We start from the raw sequence: 14,056 nt of genomic DNA on the forward strand, positions 1-14,056 counted from the left end.
TATATTATTTCTTCTACTGAAATTTTCTAACATATTAATTTTTTGAGTTAATTGTTCTTTAGTTGTGGCCTCTTCAGCTTGAACTTTCTTCATTTCCTCTTTATCATGCTGAATTTCAAATTCATTACCACTTCAAATTTTTGTTCCATTTGTGATACCTTTCTCTCCACCTTCTCAGAACCCTTATTTTCAATTATACCCTCACTATATTTTTTAACTTCCATTGTTAATTGTAATAAAGTTTGCTGGAAAGTATCTGTATACCTCTTCATTTCAGTTGTGGATATATAAGACTCTTTTATTCTCTCCTGTCTTTTGGCCAAAATTCTAAGTACATTTCTTCTTCTTCCTGCTCCTCCTCTTGATCACTGGAGCTGGAGGCTTCTTGACGTTTTTTTTTTAAAAAGCCTCAGTTTTTGTTTGTGCTCTGTATTCCTTACACATGCACAGTCATTTTTTTCACCCGTGGCAGACAGCCATTGTCAGGGGAGAACTTGTATAGTGATGTCCAAAGTCTCCCCAGCTCCAGGCTTATCACCACAGGCACCTACCCTCAGGAGAGCTCCATGTTCCTTCTTCTCTTCTTTATCAGCTTCTTTCCTTGTTTAAGTTCTTGAAATCTAACAGTCAATTTATCTTTCTTAAGTGGCATTGTATCTTATTCTAATGGCTTCCTTTAGTCAGTTTATTTAGTCAGTTCAGGCTTCTTGACTCTTTTTAAAACTTTTACGGAGAGAGTAGTCCCATGTCAGCACGTGGCATGCCCCCCTGCCCCCAGATGTAAGTATTAATTAGCATACCTGAATAAGAAATGAGCAAAACATTAACAATTTTCGACCTTTGGGATCCCTGAGCGCCGACGCGGTCGCCAGGAGAACGGACCAATTCTCAAGTCGGCGCTGAAGAAAAAAAACAAAAACATTAACAATTTTCAAAGATATCTCTCAAGTTTTTTTGCTGCAACATTTTCTTTTCAATTATTAAATGGTGGCCAAGAGTCCTTTTACAATTATTAAATTTTGAAATTTGAAAAAAGAAACTTGAGCAGCTTTGTAAAAAATTGATTAAACATTATTGTTATTATTTGTGTTTCAATTACTTCAATAGAAAGCAACATAGATATGCGGACAATGTACAAGCGCTGGCCATTTGAGCTAGACTAAACCAGGCCAGGAATGGCTGCATCGGGTTTGTGTTCTCTTCCTATGACAGTAGAGGCATTTGATGCCACAGTTAAAGCAAATCTGTAACCTAAAGACCAGGCAAAATAGGAAGGAAAATTAATCTTTGTCCTTGAAGAAACTACTTCATTGAATAAGAACAATGATTTTGCAACCAGTTTTCTTCAACTACAAAAGGTAAATGATCTTTTCTTCAGATTAAGACCATTTAAAAGGAAAATTAAAAAAAACAAAAAAAAAAGCATTAAAATATACTCCTTAATTCAGTCCATGGTCCAATACTCACTAAATCAACAGATTTGATTCTGGTGTTTATAATTGAAAGTGTTATGAGCCCAGAACCCAGCAGCAATAGATATTTACCAAGACAAATGGTTACTTAAACAAAAGTTGCTTTTAATTATCTTTAAACATGAAAACAGAAATTACACTTTAACCTATCACTGTTAATTAACCTAACTTAACCCCCTTCTAATTTAAGTGCATGTGTATGTAATGTGGGTGTAAGTTTAGATAAGTTCTTCGATTCACTGTCCAATCTCACTTCTCATTCCTCCATGTTTACTGGTTGCAGGCAATTCTTATACTGTGCACAGAATTTAACATTTGTGAAGTTCACCAAGCTTTGGAGCTGGAAAGGTAAATGATTACCACTCCAGAAGGTTCTTGTCGGTTTTCAGGGAGAGATTGTTGTTCCTGGACACAAACTGATCACTTTTAATCAGTCATGTCAGTGTCTAGCCTAAGAAACTTGCCCCATCAGGGTTTCCAGATGATAACCTCTTTCTTTCAGGTCAACACAGAATTCCTTTTTGTTTCTCCTATTTCAAGTGAAACACTAGGCAGCCAGTCCTCTCCTCTTGTATGAACTACAAGGGCTTTAACCAGGCTGAACTAAGCACTCACAGCCTGTCTTCCAAATGGGATTTTTCTACAAACTTGCCAGCTCGTCCTGTTCCAGTCCCTGCTGCTGCTGCTGAATATAAAACTGCAGAACTTCTCTCTCTCCTTCTCTCTCAAGCCTGTTTGACTATCTCTGCTTGCAAAACCACCTGATCCTCCTAGAACAGCAAGCTGCACTACAGACAGCTTGTGGCTCCGAACTACTCCTCCAATCTCTGACATCTGTTGCTTTTCAAAACAAAAATCCATTAGTGAAGTCTCTTGGGCACGCCCTAAAGTTTTTGCAAAGGCCTGCAGGAGCTGCCCTGTCTGGCTTGAGCAGAGCTCCAGTATTTTAAATGAGATCTGTTTTGTAGTGTTTGTATATGACCTACACTAAAAAAAAACCTGCCTCAATGTATCTCCTCAAAACATATCGACAATACAAACACAACATAATCTGTAACAAAAGAATCTTCCACTGGCCAATGAGTCACATGGTCTCACTGGTCACTTACTGTTGAAGTAGTGCTTCCTGCACCAACCTCAGCAGGGAACACCATTTCCAGCTTGCCTCATAAGTGAAGTCTCTCTAGCTATCAAACTTAGAGTTGATTTGACAGCTGGTAAGGCCCAATCTTCAGGCTCAGTAACAAGCATTGAAACAATTGGGCAGTTATTCTATTTTCTCTGAATTATGATTCTGAATTGTGTAACTTTTAAGAATGAACCCTCCAGCAATGAACTGTATGAGTTTCTGATGAGAATGAGCTCTGCTTGGAAATGAAACTTCTTCCATGTGCAAACCTCTTTAATTGAAGAATAACTGGACTTTCATTTGGAGTTAATATTTTATGACTGAATCTCTTTCATATGTGATATTTCAGATTTCAGATTTATTGTCAGAGTACATACATGATATCACATACTACACTGAGATTTCTTTCTGTAGGCGCTGCAAAAATTAAAAAAAAACTCAACACAGTGTAAGCATGTAAACAAGCAAAGAACTATAAACAGATAACAAATATAAACAAACTGTGCAATACAGAGAATACATTATTTTCCCCCTTGAATATCCTGAGACTGTGAACCCTGTTTTAAGACATCATCCTGCCAGCAGAATCATTTTCCCTGGAACCAGTCTGATCAGCCTTCTGATAATTTTACATGGATCCCTGAAATATTCCATTATTCTTCTAAACTTTAGGGAATACAGACAGAGTTTATGCAATTTCTGCCCACATGATAGTCCAGGAGTGTTTACTGAACCTTCGCTGTACTCCTTCAATAGCAAGTGTACCTTTTCTCAGCAAAAGAGATCAAAACTGAACATAATATGGTCATTTTGTGATTTTCTATAATTGTTGTAAAATATCCTTGCACTTCTACTCATTTATTTGTAATTTTGGCCAAAATACCAATTGTTTTTTAATTGTTTATTGTACTGGTGTGTTTGCTGTCAGTGACCAGGTGTCCCAGCATACCAGGATCACTTTGTACACCTACATTTCAAAATATAACACAATTTAAACAATACACCTTTCAGTTCCCTTACTAAAGAGGTAAATATCTTCAAAATATTTCATACTCTACAGCATCTGATAAGTATTTGGATACTCACTCATTTTTTTTCCCAAATAGATTTGAAATATCTTTAAGCCTCCTTTCCAATTTCAATCTCAACTAATCTTGGGTAATCAAGAGATTTACAATGATCACTGACAGTCTTCTCATCCCAAACAATGCTCCACATGGACTCAATCATTGATCCTTTAGTTATGCAATCCTAAGAAACTCCTAATGATTCTGACTCCCATTTATTTCCACTGATTATTCCAATATTTCCTTTAAATTTATAAAATTTCCTCTGATGTGATTAATTTATCAAAGTGGTTTTAAAGTTCAATACAACATATCACTGACTCTCCTTTATCTATTCTATCTGTTACATCCTCAACAAAATACTCTTGTTAAGATCAATATCCTTTTGAAAATATACAATATGTGAGGAGAACCCTATCCAAGGTTAGCCTACACAAGGCAGTGGGTCCAGACAACATACATGGTCAGGTACTGATGGACTGCACAGACCAATTGATGGGGGTCTTCACAGACATATTCAACACCTTACTCCAGCAGCCCATCATTCTCACAGGATTCAAGCCAACAACCATCATCATGGTGCCCAAGAATGTGACAATAACAGGCCTCAATGACTTCTGCCCTGTGGCACTTACATCCACTATTATCAAGCATCTATTGATGGAACACATCAAAGCACACCTCCCAGAAGCACTAGACCCATTTCAATTTGCCTATGGAAGAATCCCTTCTACAGACGATGCTGTATCCTTGTCCCTTCACTCCATCCTGACCCACCTGGAGAATGATGGCTCATACGCCAGGTTACTGTTCATTGTCTTCTGCTCGATGTTTAAGTTGATCATTCTCCAGAAGTTGGTGGAGAGTTATCCTCAATGAGACTCCACACCCCTCTCTGTAACTGTATTCTGGATTTCCTATCAGAAAGACTGCTCTCTGCTTGGGTCGGTAGCAGAATATTGAGCACCAGGATGCTGAGCACTTGCACAACTCAGGGCTATGTGTTCAGCCCATTGCTGTTCATGCTACTGACCCACAAATGCATCACCAGATCCAGCTCCAACAGTGTCTTTTTTTTAAATCTTTTTATTAAACGTATTTTAGCAAACAATACATGAGGAGAATAGAATACAGAATTGAATAGTTAAAAAAAAACAGAAATATCAATATATTTCCAACAGCATCATCAAGTTTGCAAATGATGCAACAGTAATTGATCTTATCAGCAACAACAAGTTGCACTTGAGAGAAGTACAGTTATGAGCCCAAAGGACCTCAAAACCCAGCAGCAATAGATATTCACCTTGACAAATGGTTACTTAAACAAAATCTGCTTTTAATTATCTTTAAACATGAAAACAGAATTAAAATTTAACTTATCTCTATTTTTAACTTAACTAACCTAGCTTAACCCCTTTCTAATTCTAAGTGCACATGTATGTAATGTAATGTGCATTCAGAAAAGTTATTTGGTTCACAGTTCAATCTCACTTCTCATTCCTCCAAGTTCACTCAGAAAGGTCGACAGTTTTCAGAGAGAGATTTGTTGTTCCTTTTTAATCAGCCACTTCAGTGTCTTGCTGACGAAACTTGCCCCTTCAGAGTTCTCCAGATGATAACCTTTTTCTTTCGGGTCACCACAGATTTCCTTTTTGTTACTCTTATTCCAAGAGAAATGTTAGACAGCCAGTCCTCTCTTTTTGTATGAACAACAAGGGCTTTGACCAGGCCGTCCTACAACTGGGCTTGCCAGCTTGTCCTGCTCCAGTCCCCACTACATCTGCTGGCTATAACGCTGTACAAGTGATCTCTCTCTCTCTCTATCTCTGAGAGAAAGCCTGTTCACTCTGTCTGCTTGCAAAACCATATGACCCTCTCAGAACAGCAAGTTCTCTTCCATACAGTAGCGGCTCTAGCATGTTCTTTCATCTGTTGCCTTTTTCAAACAACAATCCATTAGAGAAGCCTCTTGAGCACTCTTCAAAAGCTCTTGCAAATGCTCTGGAGATGATACATGGGGCAGAGGTCCAGTATTTTAAATACAATCTGTTTTAAAGTGTTTGTTTGTGACCTACTCACAATTTATCTCCCAAAACATATCTATATATATCTATATACTCTGTCACACAATAAAATCATTATCATTATCAAGATTGCATGTGGCTTTAAGGTGAACCAGTGAGAGGTAATTTCATAATGCACTTGCAGTTCTTTTTGCTTCTCAGCGGTGAAAGTCACATTTTAATTTTTGGTAACTATGTAACAGCATCAATAAAATTGGTCATTACTCATTTACACTGCACATGCAATAAAGCATTGCCGTTGGTATGCTCTATCTTGTGAGAAGACACATTACGGTTCTCTGCTTGCATGAACATTAAAAGGCTCTTGATTTCCCTTTTTTTCACCAGATTTTTGAACTTCCCAGCTGCTAGCAACATCTGTAACTGCATATTTGCCAAGTTGTGGAAACTCCAATTGAACAGAAACTATGTGACTTTGAAAGGTACCTCAAGAGTAATATAATTGTCTGTGAAATGTTGCTGGTTGTAGCATAGTTCTCTTTATATGCGCATTTTCAGCTGTCAGACATAGAACCATGCAACATTACAGCTCAGAATCAAAGGAAAAAAATCTGTAAAAAGTTTGCATACTTACCTCTGGAGTGGTCATTTACACAACACTTTTCCTAAGCACTTTTACACTTGTGTTGCAGAGTTTGTTGGAGGGTGAACATTGTATTCATTAGTCCAGTTTCTTACGGAGTGTCTGCCATCAATTTACACTGCAGCCACTGCGTAAAAATGAATAGGGGTCTTGTTGGAAAAATTACAAGATGGAATTTAGCAAATAAATTCTGCCAGGACATTTTTACACTGTCTAGGGATCAGAAAATTTGCGCAAATCTGCTTCTCAGTGGCTTTGTAAAAGTGCCTTCTGTCTTCCATTCCATCTTCTTTCACACAGACATGATAAATTAGTCCCTTATCACATCCAATTAACACCTTTCATTGGTTTGAATTCCTCCCCCTTGTTTGAATTCTGTGATTTTCTGAGATTTCCTGTTTCTGGTTGATTCTGATTATTCCTTGAAGAAGGGTTCAGGCTTGAAATGTTGGTAGTATATCTTTGACTTCTATAGATGATGAAAAGCCTAGCTGAGTTCCTCCAGCATTTCAGTGTGTTCACTCCAATCACAGTCTCACAATGTGCACTGTCTTCCTCTTTGAGTTTAAACCTATCACAAGGCACATGAAATGAAAATAAGCACGAATGAGAATGTAATTAGCATAGTGGTGGATCTACTGAGGGGAGTACAGCAGTAAGAGCTGGCATACTTTAAAATCTAGTCCATCTCATGTAGGTAAACAAGGTGCTGTGGCATTATCTGAACATGAGCAGAAAACTTGTTCTGATAACAATCACATTCAGGTTCAATCTGAACAACAATGATAAACTGTTTAGTTGTCTAAGTAAAGACAATGTTAAAGAGAAAACTGAGCCACCAAACAACATCAGAGTTGCAAATGTTTTCTTTGTGTATAACAGAAAATTATATTTTTGTTTCTTCTGCCTCAAATCTACCTTGACCTATGGAAGTAAATTAAGATGTCCCCATTTGAGTTATTGAACAAACTAGATAGGTTATGTGCAAATAACTTTGTTATTCATTTTGGACCTGGTTCATGTTGGCAAGACCAGAATTTATTGCTGTTGTAAAGGTATTGATCCATTGACATGAACCCCTGCAGCCTTTGTTAAAAAAAAATCTATTTTGTTGTTGGACTGGAAGTTCTAGAATTTGGATCCAACACCTATGACCTATTGGTGATATATTTCCATGTCAGAATGGTTATGACCTGAAGGAGAATCTGTTTGTGTGGGTGCACCTATCTACTTACTCTTCTTCTCTCTCTTGATGCAGATGGCATAGATTTTCTGAAGTAAATTAGGCAGTAGATACAGTGCATTGTGTAGATCGCACAGAGATGCCCTTTGTACAATGATGCAGAAAGTTGATATTTAGGGAGGATGTCCACCTGCAGTTCAAATAAGCCACTTGGCTTGTGGTGTCAATTTTCTTGAGGCTTGTTAGCTCTGTGGTGGTAACAAGCCACTCCAGGGTGATGGAAGTTGTTCCACCATATTTCTTGATTTGTACCTTGTAGATGTGAAGTTTAGGATACAAACCTCTATCCTATGTGGAGCACCAAGCCTCCAACCTGTTCATGTAACTGCTTCATTTGTATGACTGGTCTGGTTGAGTTTTGGTCACTGGTGATTTCAATAGGATCAATACAGCCAAAAGGTTGAAGTGGGAGGCTGAAGAATGATTATATGATTGCCTTGAGTCAATGGATTGGGCAGTGTTCAAGAACTAGGATCTGAATGATACACTCTGGCCATTACAGACTTCATCAAAACAACTATTGATGAGTGAGGTCTGTCGTTTCCACCCCCCACCCCCACCCCCCCCCCCACAGGGTTTTCCCCAGCCAGAAGCCCTGGAAAAACAATGAAATCCAATACCTGCTAAGAACCAGACCGCATGCATTTAAGTCTGGAGATCCAGAACACTATATAATGAGTAGGGACTGAACTGACAATAACCACAACAGCAGTGCGAGTACAAGACAGCTTTAATAAACTAATATGTACACTAAGAGGTCTTGTCTCTATGCAAGACAAACCTGGAAGGCTAGACTGCAGCTCTGGACTGCTTTATATACAAGGTCACCGGGATGACCCCTGGTGACCTAGTGGTGTAATTACATATCACCACAGAGACAGCCAGAGGAAAGTTATCTCCCAGATGAAGTGGACATTCTGGACATGAATATAACTAATGAACAATACCTGGCAGCTGTGGCAGGGCCTACATGATAAGACCTACTACAAAACCAAACCTCCTTCTTTGGCTTGGCTTCGCGGACGAAGATTTATGGAGGGGGTAAAAGTCCACGTCAGCTGCAGGCTCGTTTGTGGCTGACAAGTCCGATGCGGGACAGGCAGACACGGTTGCAGCGGCTGCAGGGGAAAAATGGTTGGTTGGGGTTGGGTGTTGGGTTTTTCCTCCTTTGCCTTTTGTCAGTGAGGTGGGCTCTGCGGTCTTCTTCAAAGGAGGTTGCTGCCTGCCAAACTGTGAGGCGCCAAGATGCACGGTTTGAGGCGATATCAGCCCACTGGCGGTGGTCAATGTGGCAGGCACCAAGAGCTTTCTTTAGGCAGTCCTTGTACTTTTCTTTGGTGCACCTCTGTCACGGTGGCCAGTGGAGAGCTCGCCATATAACACGATCTTGGGAAGGCGATGGTCCTCCATTCTGGAGACGTGATCCACCCAGCGCAGCTGGATCTTCAGCAGCGTGGACTCGATGCTGTCGACCTCTGCCATCTCGAGTACTTCGACGTTAGGGATGAAAGCGCTCCAATGGATGTTGAGGATGGAGCGGAGACAACGCTGGTGGAAGCGTTCTAGGAGCCGTACGTGATGCCGGTAGAGGACCCATGATTCGGAGCCGAACAGGAGTGTGGGTATGACAACGGCTCTGTATACACTTATCTTTGTGAGGTTTTTCAGTTGGTTGTTTTTCCAGACTCTTTTGTGCAGTCTTCCAAAGGCGCTATTTGCCTTGGCGAGTCTGTTGTCTATCTCATTGTCGATCCTTGCATCTGATGAAATGGTGCAGCCGAGATAGGTAAACTGGTTGACCGTTTTGAGTTTTGTGTGCCCGATGGAGATGTGGGGGGGCTGGTAGTCATGGTGGAGAGCTGGCTGATGGAGGACCTCAGTTATCTTCAGGCTGACTTCCAGGCCAATCACTTTGGCAATTTCCGCAAAGCAGGACGTCAAGCGCTGAAGAGCTGGCTCTGAATGGGCAACTAAAGCGGCATCGTCTGCAAAGAGTAGTTCACGGACAAGTTTCTCTTGTGTCTTGGTGTGAGCTTGCAGGCGCCTCAGATTGAAGAGACTGCCATCCGTGTGGTACCGGATGTAAACAGCATCTTCATTGTTGCCAAAACCAAACCTGGTGCAATAGCAAACAGCAAAGCTTCACTCCCAGATGAACTTAATGCTTTCTATCCCAGATTTAACCACCACAACCTCAGGTCCTTTGGCAATCCTCTGCGGTCAGTTTCCGAAGATGATGTGCAGACTGCTTTCATGAGAGTGAATCCAAGGAAAACATTCAGCCGAGTACTGAAAAAATTGTGCTGACCAACTGGCCAATGTATTCACGGATATCTTCAATTTCTCATTCTGGCAGGGCATGTTACCCATATATTTCAAATGCGCATTAATCATACCAATGCCCAAGAAGACAGTGTTAACCTGCCTAAATGACTACTGACCAGTGACACTCACAACAACAGAGAGGAAGTGTTTTGAGATGCTGGTCTTGGAGCATATTAGCTCCTGTCTGTGGCAACATGGATCCATTCCAATTTGCAGACTGCAGCAACAGGTCTTGGGCAGATGCCATCTCAATGGCTCTACTACACAAAACACCTGAATAGTAAAGATGTATACATCATGATGCTCTTTATGGTCTATAATTCAGCATTCAACACCATTATACCTTCAAAACTAATCAGCAAACTTCAAGACATGAGGTTCAATGTTCCTCTGTCTAATTGAACCTTTGATTTCCTCACATCCTCATCATTGCAGATTGGTGAGAACATCTCCTCCACAATTTCCATCAGCACTGGACCACCACTGGGCTGTGTACTTAGCCCTCTGCTCTACTTATGACTGTGTGGCTCAGTACAACAAATACACCATATACAAATTTGCCGATGATACCATGATAGTTGGCTAATAGAAAGAAAAATGATGAATTTGCATACAAGAGGGAGATGGAAAATAGCTGAATGGTATACTAACAACCTCTCACCCAGTAACCAAAACCAAAGAGATCATTGTAGATTTTTGGAACGGAAAACCAGAGGTGTACAATCTAGTGATCATTGGGGGATCAGCAAATTTAAATTCCTGGGAGTTATTATATTGGAAGACCTTCCCTGGACTCAACATTATAATGTCATCCGCCACTTTACTTCCTCAGGGGTTTAGTGTGACATCGGAAACTTTGGCAAACTTCAACAGATGAGTAGTGGAAAGCTTGATGAGTGGTTGCATCATGACCTCATTTGGGGGCACTGATAGCACTGCATGGAAAGCCCTGCCAAAGCTAGTGAACTCAGCCCTGTACATCACAGGCAAAACTGTCCAGGCCAGGAAGAAAATCTACATGGAATACTGTTGTCAGAGAGCAACAACAATGATCAATCATCTACACCATGCTCTATTCTTGCTGCTGCCATCAGTAAAGTGGTAAAGGTGCCACAAGACTCATACCACTAGGTTCAAGAACAGTTGTTCCCCCTCAACTATCAAACTCCTTGACAACAAACTCAATCAGGGACTTATTTGGAGCTCCTAATTTGCACATTATTGATTACTGTTTTTTTTTCTTTATTGCACAGTCACTTTGTTTCCATTTCTTTCTATGTGTACATTCCTCTCTTTTATACACATATCTATCTTCTTGTGTACAGTTTGCAGTAACTGATATGCAGAAATCTGCCTGGCCTCCAGAAAAAAAAGAATCTGAGGATTATATGCGAAGCTTTATATGTATCTTGACATTAACTATGAACTTTCATATTGATAGTGGGAATTTTGAAGTTAGTAATTCAGGTAAATAATGAAACTACTGATATTGGGGATGATCATTGCATTTCATTTCTTGTGTTATCAATACTTGCTATTAATCAAGGCATATTTGGATGTTGCTTCGGTTTTGGTGCATATGGACATGAGGTGGTTCACTTGTTGAAGGGTTGAAAATGGAGCATCCTTACCTCTTGTGATGAAAGGGATGTCATTTATAAAGCAGCTGAAATTAGCTGGTCCAGAGATAATATCCTAGGAAACTCCAACAGCTGCGTCCTGAGGTTGCGAGGTGTGACCTCCAGCAACCACAACCACCTTGGCGTGAGTGATGATTCCAGCCTCTGGACTGTTTTCCTTTAAATGCCAATTGACAAGTTGTAGTCCAGCAATGTGAGACATTGAGTTAAGTGTTGTGTTACATCACTTCTATGTCATCACTGGTATTCAGCACTTTGGTCCTTTTTAGAACCAAGTTTTTGATCGCCTACATTTTAATAGTAAATATTATATCTTTAATCTGAAATGCTAAATCATTCTGTAGTTGGTACTGGTCTGTTCCTTACTTAAATTTTAGCCATTTATGATATTTAAACATCACATATAATTTTTATTTCTTTATTGATCGCAATTGATTAGCACCATCTAGTTTAATATACTACTCATCCAAATAACTTAGCTGGGTTAGTTTCTGTAACCCCTGGAGAAAAGTTTAATTTCAGTCTTTAACAGAATATACTGCACAGAAAGGGTGGGAGCTGTCAATCGTTATTAACTTTACTTTGACATGTAATTGGGATTCCCAAAGTTTCCTCCCCTGTGGCTCACATTATCTCTCCAGAACTTATTCTTTTTCTTTCTTCCACTTCTTGTCAGCCTCCTCTTTTCACTTTAATTTTGTTTTTCCATTTATTTGATGCAACTTTTATTCCCCCGACATTAGTCGTTCTGCCTTGGCTGCATAATTAAAGTTATAAATTCTTCCTCCTGCTGGCCACGTTTCAATCGCTAAGGTCATACTTAATTTATTTTCATCTCCCAAGTGCAAATTACACATTACCTTTATCAGAGAACCTTTTAACTCTGTCCCATACTCACCATAAAGTTACCTGGCCATCCCTTTTCAATTCCTACCCCTTTATTGTTTACTCAGTTGCGCATCTCACAATCCAATTTAAATTTCTACCCGTAATCTTTACCATACTTCAGATACAGATAACACATTGGTTGTTCTGGGGTCTCCACATCACTTATTTCCAACATTTTAACCAAAGGAGTGTTTACTCCTAATTTATCACACACTTCTCCTGTTGTCTTTTTGTTCTTCTGTACCCACTTCAGGGTCCTGACCTTCGTGAGGGGAATTTCCCCTCTTAACAACCAGTCCAAGGCAGGGTATTGGAACTAGGACAACACGTTACATTGAACAGCACTGGTATTCCCACATACCACCACCCTCCCCCCCAATCTGGGTGAAATCTTAAGCCCTTATTTACCCCTGGGCGAATCCTCAAGCCCTACCTCATTTTCCATTAGTGAATCCTCAAGTCGACCTTCTCTGGGCGAATCTTCAAGCTCTACCTTCTGCAACACTTTTGGTTCGGCTGGAGCCCATCAGATTCGTGCTATCAGAGGAGGGGATCAGCTGAAGGGACTCTTGAAAGAAGAAAGTGCCCTAGCCTGTTCTCTAGTCTTTGGGTGCCAGCTCAGTCAGTCATTTACATCGTTTGGTGAGCACTTCTCAATTGGGCTCCTGGCTGGCTCTAAATCCTAAATTGACCTTTGGTGAATAAATTATGGATGATTAAGTGCCACTTGATTGTTATGCTTAATAGTGGCTTAAATTTGTTTGCCAGTCATTGATTATCAAGCATATTGTATTTATCCTGTTTCCTGTGAAATGGATATACAGAGGCAATTCTATACATTTTTATATTGATGTCAATATTTTAATTGCACTGGGATAGCTCTGATAGACATGCAGCTAGTTTTGGAAAACATCTTCACTGATATAGTTGGGTTGTTATCCGGTCCCATGCCATTCGCCATATCCTGTATTCACACACATTTCTTGACCTCATGTGAAGTGAATTGGCTGAAGACTGTATTCCATGGAGGTAGGGATTTCAGATGGAATTACAATTGGAACTTTTTTGTATTTCTGATTGAACGCAATTCTAATTTTCTTTCATACTCATATGCTGCACTCTGCTCTCATTTAGGTATGGGATGTTTATGCAGCTAACAACTATAAGCTGTTTAATTATCCACTGTCATTACTACGCAAGGTGACAGCAGTGCAGTTTTGATAAAATCTTCTTCATTGTGTTTTTTTTTGTATTTTGCATGCAAGTGATTGAATGTAAATTAAGGATCCAGTTGTCTTTTTGTTTGAGAAGCAGTAAACTCAAAATTCAGCCCTCCTAGACATTGGAAATGGATAGTCAGGTAATTAAATGAATCAATTATTTTAATTTTTATGCATGTACCTGTGAATTTGGACATTAAGCATCGACGACGCTGACAATAGAACAAAACTGGCAGATACCAGTGCGTGGTGTTCATGTGCCAACTACGACCTTCACATTAGTTCAGGCGTCTCAGCGAATTAGATGTATTGAGACATCAGTAGTACAATAATGATATTAAACAAAGAATGAAGGGTTAGTGTAGTAGTTAGCATAATGCTATTACAATGCCAGAGACCCAGGTT

This window comes from Narcine bancroftii, chromosome 7 (assembly GCF_036971445.1).
Source record: "Narcine bancroftii isolate sNarBan1 chromosome 7, sNarBan1.hap1, whole genome shotgun sequence".
NCBI classification, from domain to species: Eukaryota; Metazoa; Chordata; class Chondrichthyes; order Torpediniformes; family Narcinidae; genus Narcine; species Narcine bancroftii.